The 25,830-nt window shown below is 41.8% G+C and overlaps 1 long non-coding RNA gene and 1 pseudogene across 2 annotated transcripts; both read left to right on the top strand.

The window, feature by feature from the left end:
* Positions 1-19: 19 nt before the first annotated feature.
* LOC472824 (small ribosomal subunit protein uS5-like) lies at positions 20-1,126 on the top strand (annotated as a pseudogene).
* A 36-nt stretch (positions 1,127-1,162) lies between these two features.
* Positions 1,163-7,077, top strand: LOC107976393 (uncharacterized). 2 transcript variants are annotated; one of them, XR_001720323.3, is made up of 3 exons: positions 1,163-2,160; positions 6,215-6,541; positions 6,946-7,077. It is a non-coding gene; the product is annotated as an uncharacterized LOC107976393 (long non-coding RNA). The 2 variants fall into 2 exon arrangements; XR_001720322.2 differs by lacking the exon at positions 1,163-2,160 and having other exon boundaries at positions 4,052-6,541.
* The last annotated feature ends 18,753 nt before the right edge of the window (positions 7,078-25,830 follow it).

Genomic DNA, 25,830 nt, shown 5'->3' with positions numbered 1-25,830 from the left:
AGCTTGTGGAGGCAAGGCCAAGGACAAAGAATGGATGCCCATCACCAAGCTGTGCCAGCCTGGTCAAAGACATGAAGATCAAGTCCCTGGAGGAGATCTATCTCTTCTCCCTGCCCATCGAGGAGTCTGAGATGATTGACTTTTTCCTGGGGGCCTCTCTCAAGCATGAGGTTTTGAAGATTATGCTGGTGCAGAAGCAGACCCGTGCTGGCCAGTGCACCAGGTTCAAGGCGTTGGTGGCCACAGGGGACTACAGTGGCCACGTCGGTCTGGGTGTTAAGTGCTCCGAGGAGGTAGCCACTGCCATCTGAGGGTCCATGATCCTGGCCAACGTCTCCATTGTCCCCGTGCACAGAGGCTACTGGGGAAACAAGTTCGGCAAGCCCCACACCGTCCCTTGCAAGGTGACAGGCCGCTGCGGCCCTGTGCTGGTGCACCTCATCCCTGCACCTGGGGCACTGGCATCGCCTCGACCCCAGTAGCTAAGAAGCTGCTGCTGATGGCCGGTATCCATGACTGCCACACCTCAGCTGGGGGCTGCAATGCCACCCTGGGCAACTTCGCCAAGGCCACCTTTGATGCCATCTCCAAGACCTGCAGCTACCTGACCCCCGACCTCTGGAAGGAGGCTGTATTCACCAAGTCTCCCTATCAGGAATTCACTGACCACCTTGTCAAGACCCACGCCAGAGTCTACGTGCAGAGGACCCAGGCTCCAGCTGTGGCTACAACATAAGGTTTTTATACAAGTAAAATAAAGCGAATTAAGCCTGTTAAAAAAAAGTGTAGTCCAACAAAACTGTTCAGTTATAAAGTCAACAAGCAAGCTTTCTCAAATATGAAAAGACAGAGGGAAAGTAGTACTTAGAATCTAGTGTGTAAAAGATATAGAAGTAAGCCTTTCATGAACAAAACCATTGGACATTGAAATCCAGCCAAAGAAATGAATCAAAATCAAGAATGTAGGAGTGGTAAAAGAACTGGAAATGAGCATTAGACGCTTTTAAAAATAGAACAAAAACTAAGTAACTAGGGGTATCATAATTACAGAACATGATGTGATGGCTTATAACCTGGCAAAGTAAAATATATTATAATTAATGAGAAGAGAAATGGAGAAAAATGTAGGTAGGAGAAATTGTTAAGAGTGTAATCACTTCATCTTTCATAGCAGGGAGTCAACCCATGCTGTCTAAAATTAAACCATGTAGTTAAGAAAAAAACAAAAACATTTCCAGATCTTTGATTATTTTAATAATCTCTTTGCTTAACCTGAGAGCCAGAGAGGAAAGCCAGCATCTGTGTGCCAGATTTGCATACAGCTGTGTTTTGGTTTTGTATGACCAGATCAATGTTTTCAAATATCTTAAAATCTGAATGTCTTTAGGTGGGAGTGCACTCGCCTGTTAACTTCATTTTATACATTTGTATTTCACACATTTAAGGGCCTGCCCGGCCTTGTCTTTAGAGGACTCTTTGGCAACTAATATCTTCTATGATGAAGAATCATTTATCTGAAATTCAGTAATTCTTGGAGTAAGATGAAATAATTGACCAATAGATACATTCCTCTTATTTTTTGTGTGAAATATCTTTTTCTCTGGCTTAACAAATGGAATGTTTCTCGTGCATTATAATGACAGTAATCTGTCTCCTAGCAAAGCCAGACACTGCTGCCTCCATCCTTTTCTTAAATTGGCTGCGCCCTGGCCTTTGACTCCAGTGCACGCATGAGTGATGCACAGAGAGTGATTTTCCTGAGAGATCCCTTTCATTGGGTAGGTGCCTCCAGGGAGGCTTCTCCTTACACGTCTTACTCTATTTAAAGCCTTGGGGACTTAGCTGTTGTCAACTTCTAGCTATTTCTTTGGCTCAAATTTAACTTTCAGTCCTTTAAACAGACTAAGGATTGGGACTGAAAGGGAGCCAGAAGAAACAGCTGATTGGCTGTGCAGGTCTTGTTGGGGTGTTCTGACCCTGGCTGGAGAGGCTGAGCTGGTCATTCTGAGAGCAACTGCGAGGGCAGCCTGAGTCTGCTCTGACGCTTTAGAAGGGACAGCGGATGGACATTGGAAGGACTGGTATTCCAGCAGGAGACCAAAGATTGGGCATTGCAAAGAGAACTGCAGAACTCTCTCAAGATAGTATTTCCACATAAAGGTACTGTATTAGTTCTTTAGGGAGCTGCTGAAGACAAAATAGATACCGCCTTAAAAAAGCAAAACAAACCTTTTATTTAAATTAAATTTTGTAGTAATCAAGAGAGAGATGCCTGTCACACTTAGATTTTGAATTTTTAAATGTTTCCATAATTAGAAGGCATTTCGTGGGAAGGAATAAAGGCTGGATTGTGTGATGGTGGCTGTGAGAATGGGATGGGAAGGGTAGAGATGAGCTCTGTGAAAGAAAGAACCAAAGTTTGGTTGTTGATTGGATATGAGAACAGAGAAGGATTCAAGCTTGATCACCTGAATGGCAGGTAATATTATTATTATTATTATTTTTGAGACAGAGTTTGGCTCTTGTTGCCCAGGCTGGAGTGCAATGGCGCGATCTTGGCTCACTGCAAACTCCATCTCCTGGGTTCAAGTGATTCTCCTGCCTCAGCCTCCCAAGTAGCTGGGATTACAGGCATGCACTACCACGCCTGGCTAATTTTGTGTTTTTAGTAGAGACAGGATTTCACCATGTTGATCAGGCTGGTCTCCAACTCCTGACCTCAAGCAATCCACCCACCTCAGCCTCACAAAGTGCTGGGATTACAGGTGTGAGCCACTGCACCTGGCCCCAGTAATATTATTAACTACGGGCAAGCCAAGGGGCTCACACCAAGGTGTCCTCATTGGCTTGCTTCTTGCTTTCACAGGTAATATCATTACAGTCAGAGAATTTCCTCAGTAAGGTGATTTTATTCTGTCTTTGTGGTGCTTACAATGAGTGTTCTCCTAGGATAACCTTTCTAAACTCACCACATATTATCCAGGGCAGTTGGACTCCTTGTATATAACATTTTTGTTATGGAAAAAAAGTTTAAAAATTTGTGTAAGGCCAATCATAATTAACCTATTGATTAACTTCAAAATTTATCATTGAGAAAGGTAAATTGTTTGCTACTAAAATATTTAAGGCATTCAGGCATACACAGACAAAAATATATATATATATATATTATATATATATATATATTATATATATATATATATATATATATATTTTTTTTTTTTTTTTTAGAGACAGGGGCTTGCTCTGTTGCCCAGACTGGAGTGCAGTGGCACAATCATAGCTCACTTGAACTTCTGGGCTTAAGTGATCCTTCTGCCTCAGCCCCCTGAGTAGCTGGGATTACAAGTGTGCCTTACCACACACAGCTAATTTATTATTATTATTATTATTATTATTATTTTTTTTTTGAGATGGATTCTCACTCTGTCGCCCAGGCTGGAGTACAGTGGCATGATCTCAGCTCACTGCAACCTCTACCTCCTGGGTTCAAGCGATCCTCCCACCTCAGCCTCCCTAGTAGCTGGGATTACAAGTGTGCGCCACCACACCCAGCTAATTTTTGTATTTTTAGTAGAGATGAGGTTTCACCATGTTGGCCAGGCTGGGCTCGAACTCCTGACCTCAAGTGATCCACCCACCTCAGCTTCCCGAAGTGCTGGGATTACAGGCATGAGCCACGGCACTCGGCCAATAATATGTTTCTTAACCCATTGGTACTAAGAACTCTCAATGGAGATTGTTACCCCTATTCTGCATGCCATTCTATGACATCTTTTGAGTTTTTATCTGAGGGTGAAATTATGCGTGGAAAGGGCTGCCTATATTTGCTTACATTTAATAAATGTCCAACTAATTAGAATTATAAATTGGAGAATTTTGTTTTTCTTATGCCTCTTAGTCAAATTTGCAACTTGTTATTTTATTAATAAATGTTATACATTTTTGTAAAAATTAAGAAAAATTGCTTTCATTAAAAAATCCATGTTTCATTAATTTATAAATTTAACAGATTAAAGTTCCCTAAATAAAAGTAGTTTATTGAGTTTTCTTAAACATTTTAAACTACTTTTACGAGTTTCATACTATAGCATCAAATCTAAACTGCCATTAGTTGTAAGACGCACCATTATTTTATGTACTACCAGAAAGGGAAAATGCCACCAATGCAATCTTATATTGATCGTAAGACATATCCAGATCCATTTTGCACATTTGCTAAAATGAGGAAGAAATGTGCATCTAGAATTGATAAAATACTATATATCTGGTATCTCAAATAGTGCAAATGTTAGGTTTGAAGCAAGCAAAATCTTTGTAAGCATTTAAACAGCTCTTGTGAATCTAAACGCATTTAAATTAATATATAGATTTCTAAATGTAGTATATATTAAATATTTAAGTACTGTCTATAAATGTAACCAAATTCTGTTACACATTCTGCAATAAGTTAAAAAAGGGAAAATTTCAGTAATCATAGGATGATGTTAGTTTCTATAATGTGTCAGTTTCTCTTGAGCAATTCCAAACACCTTCAATTGCAAACTCATGAGGATATTCTTGATGTTTATAAAACTTATTACTAAGCACAAAATTAATGCATGGGTTTGGTTACTTCACCATCCTTTCACCATTCTTATTCTTTTTTTTCCTTTTTTTTTAGATGGAGTCTCGTGCTGTCGCCCAGGCTTGCAGTGGCGCGACTGCAGCCTCGGCTCACTATAGCCTCTGCCTCCCGGTTCAAATGATTCTCCCACCTCAGCCTCCCAAGTAGCTGGGATTACAGGTGGCTGTCACCAATCCTAGCTAATTCTTGTATTTTTATATAGTAGAGATGGGGTTTCACCATGTTGGCCAGGCTGGTCTCGAACTCCTGACCTCAAGTGATCCACTGCCTCAGCCTCCCAAAGTGCTGAGATTAGAGGTGTGAGCCACCGCTCCTGGCCTTCACCATCCTTATTATTATTTTAATGTTATAGAGTCACTTATCCAATGAGCAGATTTACTGTCTTAAGCCAGCATTACTAGTTCTCAAAATCCCCCTTTGGATTCTGAATTAGATTAGCGGTTCTCAAAATTTTAGGCATCAGGACCCCATTACCCTAAAAAATTGTTGAGAATCCTAAAGAGCTTTTATTTACATGGGTTATAACTATTGATATTTACTACAATAGAAATTAAATCTGAGAAATTTTAAAAAATATTTTTATTGATTCATTTAAAAATAACAATAATAAGCCTGGTGCAGTGGCTCACACCTATAATCCCAGCACTTTGAGAGGCCGAGGTGAGAGGATTGCTTGAGCCCAGGAGTTTGAGAGTAGCCTGGGCAACACAGTGAGACCCCATCTCCAAAAAATTAAGAAAATTAGTTGGGTGTGGTGGCACATGCCTGTAGTCCCAGTTACAGGGGAGGCTGATGTGGGAGGACTGCTTGAGCCTGGGAGGTGAAGGCTGCAGTGAGCTGTGATTGCACCACTGCACTTCAGCCTGAGTGACAGAGCAAGGCCCTGTCTCAGAAAAAAAAACCAAAAACACATCAATGTTAGTATTAATAATGTAGTTTTATGGAACAAACAATTAAAAAAATTTTTTGGAATTTTTTTTTTAGCAATGAATTGAGTAAGGATAAAAATCTGAAAGATGCATAGGAGACACATGACAAAATGTATGGACTTGCCTCCACTGACACAACAGAAAAATGTGACCCTAACACTTTGTCCCTAAATCCTATTCTCCTGCATATAATAGTCAAGCATCCAGACATTGCTACTTTATCTGTATTCAGCAGAAGCTGGGTGATCATTGTTAGAGAAGTTGAAGAAGTAATTCCTTCATTAGGCAAGAAATTGGACTAGACCAATAATCACAAAGTTCCATTTTCATCCTACGATTCTATGCTCCTTTGAACCCTGAAAAACTCCAGGCTTTTCTGAGTATCTATGCAAGGGTAGGCCCTGTTGCTTGCTTTTCCTGTATGTGGTCTCCATTTCCCTTTGTGACAGAGTTCCAATTGTGCTTAGAGAATTAGAATGTCCAGTTAAGGAGACATAATTCCCTGGGTCCCCTGCAACTAGGAGCAGCTTTGTGACCTAGTTCCAGCCCATGAGATATAAGCAAAATCCACAAGATGAGAATTCTGGGAGATTGATGATTTCCCTTATGAAAAAAAAGCATATTTAGAAATAGGTGTCTTTTTCCTTCTTTCTGCCAGGAACATCGATGTAATACCTGGAGATGGGGTAGCTCTCTATGACCATGAAGAAGAAAGCCACACACAAAAAATGGATGATCAGAAAGTGAAAGGAGCCTCCTTCTGGACTTCTTGTTACATAGGAAAAATCTTTCCTTAAGACACTGTAATTGAATTTCTGTTACATGCAGGCTAACTCAAACCTAACCAGAATAATGGTCAAAAATGCTTCAATTTAATCTGAACTTAATTGTCCAAGACCTTCTCTACAGGCCAGTGTGGCAGGCAGCCAGCGCATTCTTAAATTGCTTTAGCCTGTCATCTCACCACTTGGGCATTCTTGATGAGGTTAGTGCCATGGCACACTGCCAAGGGTGGCTTTGGGATCAGCCAGAAGAGTCCTGGGTTTGTATCACTAGCTGTGTGACCTCAGGCAAGTGACTTAATTTCTTTGAGCTTTAGTTTTCTCATCCATATAAATGAGACGAAGATTTAATATCTCCTGGTTGTTGTGAGGATTACCTGAGATAACAGGGAGAATCTCTAGCACAAGGCCCTGTGGGCCACAAAGTAGGTACTTAACAAATGGCAGGCTCTGTTTCTCTCTTCCTGTTATGGAAGTAAATTAGTCTCATTCATGGTCAGTGGCAAATATTCCAGACATATGTCCTACTAGTTTAAAGTTCAGTAACAAAAATATAACAGGATTTTTGGGTGCTAATGTTTATGCAAATATTTATACAATAAACCAGATGAAGTATGGATGCCTGTGACCCCTACCAAGCCATGCAGATGAGCAGCTGATATCTATGGATCTGAGTAAGCGCTGAATGGTGACCTCAGAGGGTAGGGGTTAATAAAGATGATGATGATGATGATGATAATGATGATAGTAGTTAATATCTCTTTTTTTAAAATCTGCCTTCTAAACATGAAGTAGCTAATATTTCTAAAGCACCTACTATGTGCTAGCCACTGTGGTAAGCACTTGATATGCCTTCTCTCATTTAATACTTATGAACTAAGGTTGCTATTATCATCTCCAGTTTATGAATAAGGAAATGGAAGCTTGGAGACTTTAAACAAGTTGCCCAGCATCACACAGTAGTAGAGTTGGGACTAGATTTCAGCTTTGTCCAACTTCAAGGTCATGCTGGTAACCACTGTCTATTGATAAGATGAAAATCAACGGTGAGCTAAAGTAGGGTTTTGAGAGTCTATTGTGTTCATCTCTTCTCAAATATGCATTTAATGAAGTCACACTAGTAGCTTGAACTCAGCCCTCATGAAAGTGTATCTATGCCACTGAAACTGGCAAGTGCTACCTACCAATCGGGTCTCTCTCCCACGCCACTGCCCTAAGAGCTGGTTGTTAAACATTTACCAGCACACCGCTGGATGGGATATAGCTGTGTTAGAGAAGGTATGGATCAAGAAACAGCAAATCTGGCTGATGGGGAGATTAATGAATAAGTGAGGACAGAAGGCCTCTTAAACATTTGTCCTGAGTTATTTGCTAGGTGAGATAGATTCCTGTGAACAGTGGAAAAGGATAATTTTTCCTGGTGCTATGGACAGAAGGGAATCAAGCTGGACTGAGGGTCTGAGGATCTTAAACATGAAGGACAGACACAATGTACATTTCCTCACTTATTTCAAGGTCCTCTTTGTGAGTCCCTTCTCTGTGCCAGGTGCTTCTATGTGTCACGTCTAGAAACATACATAGCATAGAATCCCTCTGGATTAGTCAGCCTCAGCTGCTGTAACAAAATACCATAGACTGGGGGGCTTAAACAATAGAAACCTATTTCTCACAGTTCTGGGGCCTGAGAAGTCCAGATCAGGGTGTTGGCTGATTTGGGTCCTGGGGTGGGCTCTCTTCCTGGCTTGCAGACAGTTGCCTTCTCAATTTTCTCGCATGGTGGAGAGAGATTGAGCGAGCCCTCTGGTTTCTCCTATCAAATTAGGGCCCCACTCTTATGATCTCATTTAACCTTAATTATTTCTTTACTCCAAATACAACCATACATATTAGGGGTTGATTAGGGCTTCAACATATAAAGTTTTGGGAGACACAATTTATTATTTATTTATTTTGAGACAGAGTTTTCCTCTTATTGCCCAGGCTGGAGTGCAATGGCGTGATCTTGGCTCACTGCAACCTCCACCTCCCGGGATTCTCCTGCCTCAGCCTCCAGAGTAACTGGGATTACAGGCGCCTGCCACCATGCCCAGCTAATTTTCTGTATTTTTAGTAGAGATGAGGTTTCACCATTTTGGCCAGGCTGGTCTTGAATTCCTGACCTCAGGTGATCTGCCCGCCTTGGCCTCCCCAACTGCTGGGATTACAGGCGTGAGCCACCATGCCCAGCCCAAGACACAATTTAGAAGAGAAGTTTACTTCTCTTGGGGGGAAGCAAACATATATACAAATAATTACAACGTAATGTTTTAAAAAGTAATTTAAACATTACATATAATTTTTTAGTGAGATGCCAGTTTGTCTTAACTACTGCAGGGAATCCTTTTAGTGATTCATGGACTAGTTTTTTTTGGAGATGGGTCTCACTCTTTCTTCCAGGATGAAATGCAGTGACATGATCATAGATCACTGCAGCCTTGAACTCCTGGGCTCAACTTATCCTCATCCTCAGCTTCCCGAGTAGCTGGGACTACAGGCATAAGCTACTACTGCCAGCTGAGAAGGAGACTCCTTTATTTTGCTGGATTATGTTAAAACACAAAGGCTTGGGTTATGGAGATGTTGCTGTGTTGTCTCAAGCCATGATATTGATTGATTGATTGATTGAGATGAGCCTCACTCTGTTGCCCAGGCTGGAGTGCAGTGGAGCGATCTTGGCTCACTGCAACCTCCGCCTCCTGGGCTCAAGTGATTCTCCTGCCTCAGCCTCCCAAGTAGCTGGGACTATAGGTGCATGTCACCACGCCCAGCTATTTTTTGTATTTTTAGTAGAGGTGGGGTTTCACCATGTCGGCCAGGCTGTTCTTGAACTCCTGACCTCAGGTGATCCACCCGCCTTGGCCTCCCAAAGTGTTGGGTTTACAGGTGTGAGCCATTTAGCCTGGCCACAAGCCATGATATTTAAAAGTATCCCCATTAACATCTTCTATTTGGTCCAAGTAAGTTGATAAACAGTGGCAACTTTAGCTCTCTGAGTTGGCTTCCTACCCCACTCAGTAGTCTTTGTATTTCCCAGTATTCTCATCAGGCTATCAAACAGGAAAGGATCTCATGCACACTATTTATTGATGGACTGTGAGCCTATCCCTTAGTATGGACTATTTGCATAACTGTGTTACTTAAAAACACATTTTTAGTCTTTTAAATTCAATTTTATTTTAATTAATTAATTAATTATTTTGAGACAGGGTCTCACTCTGTTGCCCAGGTTGGAGTGCAGTGGCGCGATCTTGGCTTACCGCAACCTCTGCCTCCCAGGTTCAAGTGATTCTCGTCCTTTAGCCTCCCTGAGTAGTCACCACACTTGGCACATGCATTTTTGTATTTTTACTAGAGATGGGATTTTGCCATGTTGGCCAGGCTGGTCTCCAACTTCTGACCTTAAGTGATCCACCTGCGTTGGCCTCCCAAAGTGCTGGGATTACAGGTGTGAGCCACCGTGCCCAGCCTATTTATTTATTTACTTATTTATTTTTTGAGACAGGGTCTTGCCCTGTTGCCCAGGCTGGAGTGCAGTGGCATGATCATAGCTCACTGCAGCCTTGACTTCCTGGCCTCAAGCAATCCTCCCTGTTCAACCTCCTGAGTAGCTGGGACCACAGATGTGTTGCCACCATGCCTGGCTAGTGTTTTTATTTTCTGTAGAGATACGGTCTCACTCTATAGCCCAGGCTGGTCTCAAACTCTTGGGTTCAGGTGACCCTCCTGCCTCAGCCCCCCAAAGTGCTGGGATTACAGGCGTGAGCCACCATGCCCCCCACCCAGCCTAAATTAAACTTTGGAATAAAATATTTTATGTGCCATTAAAGGGATTTCAACAAGCTGGTAGACAGATGTTGGAGGTAAGAGAAGTAAAATCTGAAATATACCCCATATTAAAAAACCCAACAGCCATTTTAAGGAGAATAGATAATGAGAAGGGGCTAAAGAGGAATGATTTTATTTATGCATCTATTTATTTATTTTTGAGACAAGGTCTCTCTCTGTCACCTGGACTGGAGTGCAGTGGCATGATCATGGCTTACTGCAGCTTCGACCTCCCAGACTCAGGTGATCCTCTTGCCTCAGCCTCCCGGGTAGCTATGACTACAGGCATGCCATCATGCCTGACTAATTTTTTCATTTTTTGTAGAGATGGGATTTCACCATGTTCCCAGACTGGTCTCAAACTCCTGGGCTCAAGCAGCTCGGCCTCCCAAAGTGTTGGTACTACAGGCATGAGCCACTGCGGCTGGCCAGGAATGATTTTAGAAATATTTCATTGTTCTGGTGAGGTTTGGGCTTCTGGTTAAAAAAAAAAAAAAAGAAAAAAGAAAAGAAAAATATTTTGTTGTTTGCCTACATAGTCTTTTCTCTGCTCTGGCTCTACTGTGGAGGAGAAGCCAGAGAGAAGCTCACTCGGCTATTGCTATTGATGGAGAATAATTTCTGGGAGCCACACTTGGCATCGGTGGGCTTGGGTCCTACTGTACCAATGTCTTCCATGATATCCAGCCCTCCCTGTCCTGGGACACATAAGAGCAGCACTTCTCCCTAAAGATCCTCCCCCATTTTCAGTTTACTGTTTCTCAAATCTTGTGGGGTTTAGGCAGGGTGTGTTCTTAAGAACCTATTGTTAAAATTTCAAGAATTTTGTGGGGCAGTTGTCAAACACAGCCATAATTAAGAATTAAATTATATACACCTTCCCAGTTTGGGCAACATGGCGAAACTCTGTCTCTACAAAAAAATTAGCTGGGTGTGGTGGCGCACACCTGTGGTCCCAGCTACTCAGGAGGCTGAGGTAGGAGGATCACTTGAACCTGGGAAGTTGAGGCTGCAAAGAGCCAAGATCATACTACTGCACTCCAGCCTGGGCAGCAGAGTGAGACACCCTGTCTCCACAAATAAATAAATAAATAATAAATAAATTATATACACCTTACAATCAAATAAGTTATATTCAAAACAAAGATAAATACTCAAAGTTCTTCACTCCCCAATTATTTTACAATGTGTTACTATTATTTGAGATCTTGAGGTTATTTGTATTTATTCCATCTGTATGATGGAAACATCATGTAATGATGTGCTACCGCAAAGAAAGCTCTTCCAAACCCTGTGTTCCCATGTCCTGTGATGCCACCTTGGAGGCTGAAATCAGCTACCATATTCTCATGGACATTTCCTCCAGGGAAATCTGCAAATGCCGCAGGAATCTGATTTGTTGTTTTACTGGTTGTTTATACTTAAAAAACTGATAGAGAAAATGTTAGTAATGCAGATTAAACTAAAAGTGTTTCATGCCTAAAACAGTTCATTTATGACTAGCACAAAGATTGAGAAATTGAGAAAATATCCTTCAAGTATTTGAAGCTATTAATCTGATTCTGCAAAGTCGCTCACTTAATTGACAATTGAGTCAAGTTCTGACAGAAGTATTGTTTCACTTTCATCTTACTCTTTAACACAAATGAAAATATCCACCAACACTTATGTTAGAACTAAATCTTTCCTTAGTTGCAACCATATATTGGCTACAGATAAAAGAATTCATAAAAAATCTGTGAAAACATTCCATGAGAATCAATTGTGTGCATTGAATTTAAAATAGAGTCTTGCATGTTTTATTGTTATTTTAAAATTGTGTGCTATATATCCTTTATGTCAGTAAAATTTATAACAAACACATGTATCTAGATATACAAAAAGTTTTTTTCTTGGAGCTCAGGTTGTTAATCATTTACTAGCACACTGCTGCATTCGTGGTCTTCTTTTCTTCCTTAGCACTCACTGCAATCATAGCTCAATAACTAAATGTGTATTTTAAAAAATCTAATGTTTGTCTTCCTTGCTTAGAATATAAGCTCCATAAGGGCAGAAAACATTTCTGTTTTATACATAGCCATTTTCTCAGACCCTCGCTTAGTATTTGGCACCTGGCAGGTGCTCAATAAATTTTTTTTGGATGAATGGATGGATGAATAAGTGAATCCAAATCCTAACTTTAGTTTTCCTGCTGCCAATGATTCATTTAATGTTTTCTTATAAATAAATATATATACATATATATTTACTTTTAAAAAATAATAAAGACAGGGTTTTGCCATGTTGCTCAGGCTGGTCTCGAACTCCTGAGCTCAGGCAATTCACTTGCCTTGGCCTCCCAAAGTGCTGGGATTACAGGCGTGAGCCACCATGCCTGGCCACTTAACATTTTCTTACATTTTAAATTAATTATGAGACATTTAACTTTAATTTTAAACATTTAACTTTAATTATGTAATAACATTTCTTTTTTGTGACATCTTAGAATGAATCTATAATTATGCTGTACTATGTTTTCCCTGATAACAAAGCTTCTGATTAAATGGCATAAAAACAATGCATTCACTTCATAAATATTCTTTTCTTTTTCTTTTTTTCTGGGACAGAGGCTCACTTTGTCTCCCAGGCTGGAGTGTAGTGGCATGATCTTAGCTCACTGCTAAGTTCAAGCAATTCTCCTGCCTCGGGCTCCTGAGTAGCTGGAACTACAGGCACCTACCACCATGCCAGGCTAATTTTTGTATTTTTAGTAGAGAGAGGGTTTCGCTGTGTTGGCCAGACTGGTCTCAAACTCCTGCCCTTAAGTGATCCTCCCGCTTCGGCCTCCCAAAATGCTGAGATTACAGACGTGAGCCACTGCGCCCAGCCACTTCATTAATATTCTTATATTGCTTTATCTAAATGCCTCTCATTAAACAATTATTGTGCAGTCTAATGTAATATTTTTCAAACTATTTGTCTATGACACGGTAAGAAATACATTTTACATGACAGGTCTCTGATGCATACATATGTGTATGTATGTATAATGTAATAAATATGTTTGTATGTATATATGTTTTTAACAAAAGTTTCCTAAAACAAAACACTTAATGGAATGCACTCTGGTATTTTTTACCCTAGGTTAGTGTGTCCTAATTTATCTTTTAAAAACTCCTGATGGTGAACTTAAACAAATCAACAAGAAAAAAACAAATAACTCCATTAAAAAGTGGGCAAAGGACATGAACAGACATTCCTTAAAAGAAGGCATACAAGCAGCCAACAAACACATGAAAAAATCCTCAATATCACTAATCATCAAAGGGATGCAAATTAAAACCAAAATGAGATACCATCTCATACCAGACAGAATGGCTATGGTTTTTGTTGTTGTTGTTGTTTTGAGACACAGTCTCACTCTGTCACCCAGGCTGGAGTGCAGCGGCACAGTCTTGGCTCACTGCAACCTCCACAGTCTTGGCTCACTGCAACCTCCACCTCCTGGGTTCAAGTTATTCTCCTGCCTCAGCTTCTGCAGTAGCTGGGATTACAGGTGTGTGCCACCATGCCCACCTAATTTTTGTATTTTTAGTAGAGAACGAGTTTCACCATGTTGGCCAGGCTGGTTTCGAACTCCTGAACTCAAGTGATTCACCTGCCTCGGTCTCCCAAAGTGCCGGGATTACAGGCATGAGCCACTGCGCCCGACATGAATGGCTATGGTTAAAAAGTAAAAAATAACAGATGTTAGTGAGGATTCAGAGAAAAGGGAATGGTTACACACTGTCGGTGGGAATGTAAGTTAGTTCAACCACTGTGGAAAACAGTATGGAGATTTCTCAAAGAACTAAAAATAGAATTACTGTTTAACCCAGCAATCCCACTACTGGGTATCTACCCAAAGGAAAATAAATTATTTCATCAAAAAGATACCTGCACTTGTATGTTTATCACAGCACTATTCATAATAGCAAAGTCATGAAATCAACCTAAGCGCCCATCAACAGTTGTTTGGATAAAGAAAATGTGGTACACATATACCATGGAATACTATGCAGCCATAAAAAAGAATGAAATCATGTCGCTTACATCAACGTGGGTAGAGCTGGAGGTTATTATCCTAAGTGAATTAACTCAGAAATAGACAATTAAGAACTACTCATTCTCCCTTGTAAGTGGAAGCTAAATGATAGGTACACATGGGCACAAAGATGGAAATAATAGACACTGGGGACTCCAAAATGGGGGAGGAAAGGAGGAGGTATAAGGCTGAAAAATGACCTATTGGGTGCTGTGTTCGCTATTCAAGTGATGAGTTCACTAGAAGCCCAAGCCTCAGCATTACATAATACAACCAAGTAACAAACCTGCACATGTACCCCCGAACCTAAAATAATAATAAAAATATCCACAAAACCCCTACTGAATAACAAACATAAATAAATAAAATAAAAATTCCTAATTGTGACTTAAATTGATTTTAAAGTTAGTATGTCTCAATCTGGTTTTGAAAAATACTGATCTTTTGACTAGAGCTCTCACGTGGAAGGCAGGATATTCTATTTCAGTACTGACTAATTTTAGGCAACTCACTAAATGTTTCTGTCTTCATTTCTCCATTGGCAAAATGGAGAGATATCATAAGAGTGAATGTGACTCCTTTGAGAGTATGGACAAGGAAGAATAGGCCATGTCATGGTAATAACTTCTAAATCTCAGTGGTTTAGCACAATGAAGTTCATCTCTTGCTCACAGGACATTCGATGAATGTCAGCAACTTTCCAGGGTACCTGTCCTTGTTGTGACCTAGCAATCTAGGCTGTCTCCATCTTTTGAAACTTCATCCGAATACGTGGCCTCCATGACTGTAGTGGCTGGAGCGGAAAGAGCTAGAGAGTAGCTCTGTCTCTTAAATGCTTCCTCCTTGGCCAGGTGCAGTGGCTCACACATGTAATCCCAGCATTTTGGGAGGCGGAGGCAGGTGGATCACTTCAGGTCAGGAGTTCGAGACCAGCCTGGCCAACATGGTGAAACTCTGTCTCTACAGAAAAATACAAAAATTAGCTGGGCATAGTGGCGTGTGCCTGTAGTCCCAGCTACTTGGGATGCTGAGGCAGGAGAATCACTTGAACCCAGGAGGCAGAGGTTGCAGTGAGCCAAGATCGCACCACTGCAGTCCAGCCTGGGCGACAGAGTGAGACTCTGTCTCAAAAAAAAAAAAAAAAAGAAAAGAAAAAAAAATGCTTCCTCCTAGAAATGATACACTTCTCCACCCAGCCCATTGGCCCAAACTAATCACATGACTGCCTATTTGGAAGAATGTTTGGGAAATTTGAGGGTTCATATGGATATTCTAACAACATTAAGTATTTCATTGAGGTTTCTGGTATGATAAACATTCAAATTTAGACTCCACTTATATTCTCTCATAGCACACTATATTCCCCTTCCTAGTAGTCACCATAGTTGAGATTACATTAATTCCTAATATCTTCTTACTCTCTATTGTAATGATCTGTTTAGTTATTTGTCCCTCCCAAAGCTTCATATAGGCAGGGACCATGTCTGTTTTATTCAGAGTTGTATTTCGAGTTCTGAGCACAGTGACTGGTGTATAATACAGTAGTTTGCCAAACTTACTGCTGTATTTGTTAAATGAATGAATATGCATATAATCTATATTGCTTGACCTATAGAAGGGAAGAGAGTTTCCCTTCTATGTAAGTGAATGATAAATAAGTGCTTTCGAAAACTGAAAACGAGGATGACAGCATCTACATTATCAGTAATCTGAGAGTGTGGTGGTGGGCTTGATTTGCAGTTATGTCTTTTCAACAACTGAGCACCTATTATTTCTCCGATTGCATACAAAATATTGACATATTCTCTTCAGTGGAAAAAATTGATAAAATAGGAAATCTATAACATTTTAAATTTTTCTAATTATAGTGATTGATTCTGCATTTTCTCTACTCTCTTTTTTTTTTTTTTTTAACAGACAGAGTCTTATTCTGTTGCTCAGGCTGGAGTGCAGTAGTGTGATCAAAGCTCACTGTGATCTCAAACTCTTGGGCTCAAGTGATCCTGCTGCCTCAGCCTTCTGAGTAGCTAGGACTACAGGTGTACACCACCACAGCCGGTTAATTTTTAAATTTTTTATAGAGACGGAGTCTAACTATGTTACCCAGGCTGGTCTCGAATTCCTGGCCTCAAGCAATCCTCCCGACTCAGCCTCCCAAAGTGCTGGGATTACAGGCATAAACCACCACGCCTGCCTCTACTCTTTCTTTTAATTTCTTACCTCTTATTACTACGTGAAAGCCTTTAGAATCAGTAAATTTGTGGTAAAACAACTCTGTTTGTATATGGTTCAAATTCATCTTGTTTCACCTATGAATCTAGTAGAAAATTTTTTAAAATCATGTTTTTATGATCCAGTATTTTATCTCTGGTGTTTGAAGAATCCTTGTGAATATTTATCTGTTTCTAAGAAAAGAATAAAGGATTAGTCTGATCTCTTATGACATAAAAAGTGATCTCCTCCCACAACAGAATGTGTTGGGTAGATAACAGTTTTCAACCTCAAAGCTACATATTAAAGTCAGAGACTTAATGTCTCGGCCATTAGATACAAGCAGAATAATGAAGATAGCTATCCTGAGTTATATTCAGGAGAAAAGATAATATTGGTCTTAATTAGACCAGGGATGAACTCCAGACCAATTTTTTAAAAACTTGGTGATAAGTTATTCTAAGCTTGATTCATTACGTTTCTGAAAATTCTCCTTTATTTATTTATATTTTTCTTTTCTTTTCTTTTTTGGAGACAGGGTCTAACTCTGTCACCCCGGCTGAAGTGCAGTGGCCTGCATGGCTCACTCAGGCTAGACCTCTCAGGCTCAAGTCATCCTCCCACCTCGGCTTCCTGAGTAGCTGGGACTACAGGTGTGTGCCACCACGCCTAGTTTTTGTATTTTTGTAGAGAGGAGATCTGCCTATATGCCTGGGCTGATCCAGAACTCTTGGGCTCAAGTAATCCTTCTGCCTCGGCCTCCCAAAGTGCTGGGATTACAGGCATGAGCCACGTTGCATGACCCTTTTAGTTTGTTTTTTTTTTTTTTTAAATAATTGAGACAAAGTCTTGCTATGTTGCCCAGGCTGGTCTCCAATTCATGGGCTTAAGCAATCCTCCTGCCTCGGCCTTCCAAAATGCTGGGATTACATGTGTGAGCCACGGTGCCTGGCCAAAAGTCCCCTTTAATACCTTTTTTTTTTTTTTTTTTTTTTTGAGACAGAGTCTCGCTCTTTCGCCCAGGCCGGACTGCAGTGGCGTGGCGCGATCTCAGCTCACTGCAAGCTCCGCCTCCCGGGTTCACGCCATTCTCCTGCCTCAGCCTCCCGAGTAGCTGGGACTACAGGCGCCCGCCACGGCACCCGGCTAATTTTTTGTATTTTTAGTAGAGACGGGGTTTCACCGTGTTAGCCAACATGGTCTTGATCTCCTGACCTCGTGATCCGCCCGCCTCGGCCTCCCAAAGTGCTGGGATTACAGGCGTGAGCCACCGCGCCCGGCCCCCTTTAATATCTTGATCAGACAAGTTAATTTATTTGGAGTCGTGGATGGTTTGAAGTTGATGTCACTACTCCAGCCTTATATAGTAGCTCCGCAGGTACTGCAGAAATGAACAAACAGTTCAGTGCTGGTGTCAGCCTGACCAGTGTGTGGTGGACACTTCCCTTTCTCCCAGATGGTCTTACAGGCAGGCCAGCTGGGCCACTGCCAGAAGCTTCTGATTGCTATTGGAAATGGACCAAACTTCATATATCAGGGGAAGTAAGAGGCAAGCTGTTCTCCATTGTTCAAATTTTTCCATTCAAATTCATATTCCCTTGAGGACCATATGTCTTTTTGCCTGTCTCCAAGTATATTGCCTGCTTTTTCATTCCTTGAAGGGCTCAGTAATACTTTTTTTGGTAAAGTGTTGAAATAGGCTTTTTACTATGAATAGAAGTAGTGATACATTTTCCTTGGCATGGCTTGGACATGCTATTGTTTTCCCAATTATTTTTGTTATGTATTTTGGAGAGTTTTTTTTAATTTTTATTGTTTTGAGACAGAGTTTCGCTCTGTCCACTGCCCAGGCTGGAGTGCAGTGGCGCGATCTTGGCTCACTGCAACCTCTACCTCCCGGCCTCAAGCAATTCTCCTGTGTCAGCCTCCTGAGTAGCTGGGATTAAGGCATGCACCACCATGCCCGGCTAATATTTTTTGTATTTTTAGTAAAAATAGGGTTTCACCATGTTGGTCAGGCTGGTCACGAACTCCTGACCTCAGGTGATCTGCCCGCCTCGGCCTCCCAAAGTGCTGGGATTACAGGCGTGAGCCACCATGCCCAGCCAAAGTTTTTGAATGGCTGAAACCCAGATGCCAGGTGTCCCCAAGGACACCTTCTGTTCTCATTTCATGCAAACCTAGACACATGGCTTGGCATCATTATGCAGTCTCCAGAAAACCCACTTATGAGACAATGGTTACTTAGTATGTGGATTTGAGTCTTTTGCTACATGATCTTTGATACATTAATTAACCTCTCCAAGCCTCAGTTTCCTTACCTCTAAAATGGAGATTATGGTAATAGTACCTACCTCACAGTAGGTACTACTGTGTTGTGAAGATTAAAAAATGATGATTTATGTTAATTGTTCAATAAATTGTAGCTGTCTTTTAATCTGCAATATAGATTTTTAAAAATTAAGGGAAGTTTCTAATGTATATAAAAGTAAAGAGAAAAGTACAATAAACTGCCATGTACTGGTCTTCCAGCTTCAATGATTATTAGTTCATGAACCATCTTATTTCATCTTATTTCTCACTCTTTACCCATTTGAAGCAAATTTCAGATTTCATATAATTTTACTCATAAATATTTCAGTATATATATATATATTATATATAATTTATGTTTTTTTGATGGAGTCTCACTCTGTCACCCAGGCTGGAGTGCAATGGCGCCGCTCTTGGCTCACTGCAACCTCTGCCTCCTGGCTTCAAGCCATTCTCCTGCCTCAGCCTCCTGAGTAGCTGAGATTACAGGTGCCTGCCACCATGCCTGGCTAATTTTTGTACTTTTAGTAGAGACAGGGTTTCACTATGTTGGTCAGGCTGGTCTCGAACTCCTGACCACAAGCAATCCACCCGCCTCAGCCTCCCAAAGTGCTGGGATTACAAGCGTGAGCCACTGCGCCCAGCCCTAGTATATGTTTTTGAGAGATAAAAAAGCCTCATGTTGTAAAATAACCATAATGCCATTATCACATATTAACATTAATAAAAATTCCTAAAGGCCAGGCACCGTGGCTCACACCTGTAATCCCAGCACTTTGGGAGGCCAATGTGGACAGATTGCTTGAGCTCAGGAGTTTGAGACCAGCCTGGGCAACATGATGAAACCCTGTCTCTAACAAAAATACAAAAAAAATTAGCCGGGAGTGGTGATACGCACCTGTGTTCCCAGCTACTTGGGAGGCTGAGTTGGGAGGATCACTTGAGTCTGGGATGTGGAGGTTGCAGTAAGCCGAGGTCTTGCCATTGCACTTTGGCCTGGGCGACAGAGACAGACCCTGTCTCAAGAAAAAAAATTAAAATCTTTTTTTTTTTCCCAAGGCAGAAGAATTTTTCTTAATACAGAACAAAATGGAGTCTCCCATGTCTACTTCTTTCTACACAGACACAGTAACAATTTGATCTCTCTTTCTTTTCCCCACATTTCCCTCTTTTCTATTCGACAAAACCGCCATCGTCATCATGGCCCGTTCTCAATGAGCTGTTGGGTACACCTCCCAGACGGGGTGGCGGCCGGGCAGAGGCGCCCCCCACCTCCCTCCCGGACGGGGCAGCTGGCCGGGCGGGGGCTGCCCCCTAACTCCTGGACCGGGCGGCTGCCGGGTGGAGACGCTCCTCACTTCCCAGACGGGGCGGCTGCTGGGCAGAGACGCTCCTCACCTCCCAGACGGGGTGGCGGTCGGGCAGAGACACTCCTCAGTTCCCAGACGGGGTCGCGGCCGGGCAGAGGCGCTCCTCACATCTCAGACGATGGGCGGCCGGGCAGAGACGCTCCTCACTTCCTAGATGGGATGGCGGCCGGGCAGAGGGGCTCCTCACATCCCAGACGATGGGCGGCCAGGCAGAGACGCTCCTCACTTCCTAGACGGGGTGGCGGCCAGGCAGAGGCTACAATCTCCACACTTTGGGAGGCCAAGGCAGGCGGCTGGGAGGTGGAGGTTGTAGCGAGCCGAGATCACGCCACTGCACTCCAGCCTGGGCAACATTGAGCACTGAGTGAGCGACACTCCGTCTGCAATCCCGGCACCTCGGGAGGCCGAGGCGGGCACATCACTCACAGTCAGGAGCTGGAGACCAGCCTGGCCAACACGGCGAAACCCCGTCTCCACCAAAAAATACAAAAACCAGTCAGGCGTGGCGGCGTGCGCCTGCAATCCCAGGCACTCGGCAGGCTGAGGCAGGAGAATCAGGCAGGGAGGCTGCAGTGAGCCGAGATGGCGGCAGTACAGTCCAGCCTCGGCTGGGCATCAGAGGGAGACCGTGGAGAGGGAGCGGGAGCGGGAGCGGGAGAGGGAGAGGTAAAAATTTTTTTAAAGCCACTGTTCAAGTTTCTAATTGTCTCAAAGATCATAATTTAAAAAACTGATTCACTTGTTTGACTCAGGATGCAATTAATGTCCACACATTGTGATTGTTGATGTGTCTCCTAAGTCTGGCTTAATCCATAATTGTTCTCACCCTTTCTTTGTTTTTTCCCCTTGCAATTTAATTGTCGAAGATTGTCATGTCATGACATTCTCATGTGGATTTTGCTAATTGCACCCCCATAGTGTGTAGCATGTTCCTTTGTCTCCTAAGATTCTTGTGACCTGGTAGTTAGATCTTGAAGCTTTGTCAGCTTCAAGTTTGAGTTTTCAGCGAGACCACTTCATAGGTTATATAGTCCTTCCATCCGTAGGTGCGATTGTCTCTCTGTGATACTAGCAGCCATTGACGGTTAATGCCTAGGTCCATTAATTCATTAGGGATTGCAGAATGGTGACATTCTAATTCTGCCACTCATTCTTCATTTTCTAGCTGAATACAATTTGTTTACACAGTGGAATAGTTTGTATAGGAAGGCAGGATAAATGCTTGATTCTTTCTCTTTATCAGCTTTCAAAATAATAAGCTGACTCATTAGTATCCTGCAACAGTGATCAATTAGGCTATATTTTGCTGTACTGCCTTTGCAAACTCATAAAGTAAACATATTGGATGGATTTCAAGCTCTTGCTATTATTATTCATATTTATGCTTGAATTGTTTCATCTCTTGCCAGTGGGGGTCTCTTTAGGTTGGCGCCTGAGCCCTTTTGACATGATCCTGTGGTCTGTGGTAGCCCCTTCGTTGTCTGATATGACAAGATGTTCTAAGGTCATGTATTTGTCTGGCCCCTAGAATTAGTTCTTTCTAAAGAGTCTTGTTTCTTTTAGTGGGAATAGTATTTAAGGTCACAATTGGGGCACTAGAGTGCTCATTGCTACCTTTTTTGTTGTTATTTCTAGGACTTCTTATCAAACGGAACTAGGAAATATTTTTGGTTTTGTTTTGAAGATAAAATACTGCATTTGTTCATATTGGTACTCCATACTGAAATTCATGACTACAGGATTTTCAGTTAACCTCTTCTATCATTTATTTCCTTCCTCCCATGCCAAGAATCTGGTCTCAGTGACTCTGGGTATGAGAGAATGAACATCATATAATTACTCATTTGCTTTGTCCCAAGTTATACATCAATCTCCGATACCAACATCACAAACTCTAAAATAATTTTATGATTTTTAAAATTATTTTTTCACAGTTCTTTTTATCCTTACAGTATATCCCATTGGGAATGCCCGTGAAATTACTGTGTTTTAAGTCACTTAAAGTGGTTCCTCTTTGGTGTTATGCCACCAACTGGATATACATGTTCATTTGTTTCCTTTTATTTTTTGATTTTGAGGATTGTTTTTTCATAATTTAATGATAAATTATTTAAATAATTACATGATCCCAAAGTTATATCTACCCAATAAGGCACATTTTAAGAAGTCTAGCCAGGCATGGTGGCACACATCTGTCATCCCAGCACTTTGGGAGCCCGAGGTGGGTGGATTGCTTGAGTCCAGGAGTTTGAGACCAGCCTGGCACTATGGCAAAACCCCTTCCCTATAAAGAATACAAAAATTAGCCAGGCATCGTGGCGTGAGCCTGTGGTCCCAGCTACTCGAGAGGCTGAGGTGGGAGGATCACTTGAGCCCAGGGAGGTACAGGCTGCAATGAGCCAATATTGCACCACTGCACTCCAGCCTGGGCTATAGAGTAAGACTGTCTCACACACACACACAAAAAGTCTACCTTCCTTCCTTCCTTTCTCTCTCTTTCTTCCTTTCTTTCTTTCTCTCTTTCTCTTTTCTCTTTCTTTCTGACAGAGTCTTGCTCTGTCACCCAGGCTGGAGTGCAGTGCTGCAATCTTGGCCCACTGCAACCTCCACCTCCCGGGTTCAAGTGATTCTTCTGCCTCAGCCTCCTGAGTAGCTGGGATTATAGGCACCCACCACCACACCTAGCTAATTCTGGTATTTTTAGCAGAGGCCCGTTTCACCATGTTGCTCAGGCTGGTCTCGAACTCCTGACCTCAGGTGATCCTCCCACCTTGGCCTCCCAAAGTGCTGGGATTACAGGCATGAGCCACCATGCCCAGCCTTCTGTCTCTTTTTTCTCTACCGTATTTCCTCCCTCCCCCAGAGGTGAGCGTTATGATTTTTTGTTTTATAATTATCCTTTAGTTTTGTTTTAAAAATATAAAAATATAATCATACAAATGTGTGAAATATAAACAAATTTGTAGACTCAGTTCTTTTTTTTTTTTTTTTTTTTTTGAGACAGAGTTTCTCTCTTGTCGCCCAGGCTGGAGTGCAATAGCATGAGCTCGGCTCACTGCAACCTCCACCTCCCTGTTCACGTGATTCTCCTGCCTCAGCCTCCTGAGTGGCTGGGATTACAGGCACCCGCCACAATGCCCAGCTAATTTTTGTGTTTTTAGTAGAGACGGGGTTTCATATTGGCCAGGCTGGTTTTGAACTCCTGACCTCAGGTCATCTGCCTGCCTTGGCCTCCCAAAGTGCTTGGATTATAGGTGTGAGCCACTGCACCCGGCCTAGACTCAGTTCTTATATGTAGCTGGAGCATGCTATACACACTGTCCTAGATCTGGCTTTCTTCACTTAACAACGTATCCTCTCCCCCGCTTTTTTTCCTTTCTCCCCACCCCCTCTCCCTTTGACAGCTGTGGAGTCCTCCACTGTTTGGATGCCCCATGTTTTACTCACCTAGTCCCTTATTCAAGGACATTTAGATTATTCCCAGTTGTTTGTTGTTGTTGCAAATAGTGCTACAATGAGTAGCTTTGTGCATATATCTAATTTTAGTTTTGCCAGTGTATGGTTTTGATCAATTTCTAGAAACAGGGCTGTTAGACACGGAAAATTTGAAAGCAGGACAAAAAGTTTAATTTCATTATTTCTGTAATTATTTCACTTCTCCCCAGAACCTTTCTCTACACCAACAGGAACAATCTTTAGACTACAAGCTCCTCACTCTCATGCTTGCTCTTCTCATTGTACAGAGCATGTAAAGTCTCACTCATTCTCTTCCCTCCAACCCTGCTGAGCACCATGCAACAAAGACCTGCCAGATACCAGAACCCTACTGTTGGAAGCCAGTTGGAATAACTCTCTCTCTCAAAGACATTTATTTTTCTTCCCCAAAGGTACCTATCTCAAAGACATTTTTGATCTTTAAGATGTGTACTTACAAAACTCCACTTGTAATGCCCATGTACATACCTTAGAGATAAATACTTCTACACTTTATTTATTTATTTTTTGAGACAGAGTCATGCTCTGTTGTCCAGCCTGGAGTGCAGTGGCACGATCTCAGCTCACTACAACTTCCGCCTCCTGGGTTCCAGCTATTCTCCTGCCTCAGCCTCCTGAGTAGTTGGGATTACAGGCACATAACACCACACCAGGCTAATTTTTGTGTGTGTGTGTGTGTGTGTGTATATGTATATATATATATATATATATATATTTTTTTTTTTTTTTTTTTTTTTTTTTTTGTAGGGACAGGGTTTCACCATGTTGGCCAGGCTGGTCTCGAACTCCTGACCTCAGGTGATCTGCCTGCCTTGGCCTCCCAAAGTGTTGGGATTACAGGCATGATCCACCGTGCCTGGCCCCTCTACACTTTAAATCCTGTGAGTCCCAACCAATAAAGCCTGTAGTCCTTGCTTATATGGAGGAAATAGTGAAGAATAAGTTCTCATTGATTGGAAAATAGCCTTTAAACAAACTCCATAGAAATAAATCCAGTGATGACTGATCACTCCCATTGCTGGTTTTCGGTTCTTTTATCCATCTGTCTCCCTCCTGCAAAGCTGATCTGGTTGCTGCCGTGGCCAGGAATTACTTGCTCATCTCGGTTTCAGTGCCATCAACATGCACTGGCCACATGTGGAATGTCTTCTGTTTCCAGCCACTGCTTTCCTCAGCAGTTGGCTGAAAGCTCACATTCTCCAGGAAGCTCATTTGATGAACTCCACTCTGTCAAGATCCTTTTTGTAATGCACATGCCTCAAGTTTAGAGCTGCAGAATTTAGCAAAGAATAATACAAGATGCCCAGTTAAACTTGAATTTCAGATACATGATGAATACTTTTTTTTCTTTTTTAGCATGAGACATGCTATACATAACCTAAAAATTATTTTTTGTTTATGAAATTCAAGTTGAACTGGTGGTCCTGTATTTCACCTGACAACTAAGTTGTAAAGGTCATGAAAAACAAACAATCCCCATTGTTATACTTGTTTATTATGTTGCTTTCAACGTTTTCTTTTCTTTTCTTTTCTTTTTTTTTTTTTGGTGGAGAAGGGCTTTCACCATGTTGGTCAGGCTGGTCTCCAACTCCTGAGCTCAAGCGATCTGCCTGCCTTGGCGTCCCGAAGTGCTGGGGTTACAGGCAAGAGCCACCATGTCTGGCCTCAAAATTTTCTTTAAAATCTTTTTTCTTTTTTATTTATCTTATTTTGCTTTTCTCCCCCTGTCTTATGGTGGTGATCAAAATTTCCTATGAGTGATTTTATGTATATACTTTGTTCTCTAAGTAGATCATAAACTTGAAAGTGGAAACTGTCTTCTGCTTTCTGTAACCCCTCCCCCACCACACTCCCAACACTATGCTAGTTATCAATTCCAAGTTAATGTTTGATGAATGAATAGATCCTCAAAATAAGCTTTGTTTTCCATTAAAGAGAAAACAACCTCCATCCTTGTGAGAACTTTGTGATTTAAATATAAAACAATATAAAGCTAATTTAAAAGTTTTTATTTATTTATATTTTTTGAGACAGGGTCTCACTTTGTCACCAAGGCTCACTGAAGCCTCAAACTCCTGGGCTCAAATGATCCTCCTGCCTTAGGCTCCCCAGTGGCTGGGACCACAGGTGTACACCACCACGCCAGGCTAATTTTTAGAAGTTTTAGTAAAGACGA

Source organism: Pan troglodytes, chromosome 7 (assembly GCF_028858775.2).
Source record: "Pan troglodytes isolate AG18354 chromosome 7, NHGRI_mPanTro3-v2.0_pri, whole genome shotgun sequence".
Taxonomy (NCBI): Eukaryota; Metazoa; Chordata; class Mammalia; order Primates; family Hominidae; genus Pan; species Pan troglodytes.
The sequence above is the reverse complement of the archived record's forward strand: the minus strand, read 5'-3'. Positions and strand labels throughout refer to the sequence as shown.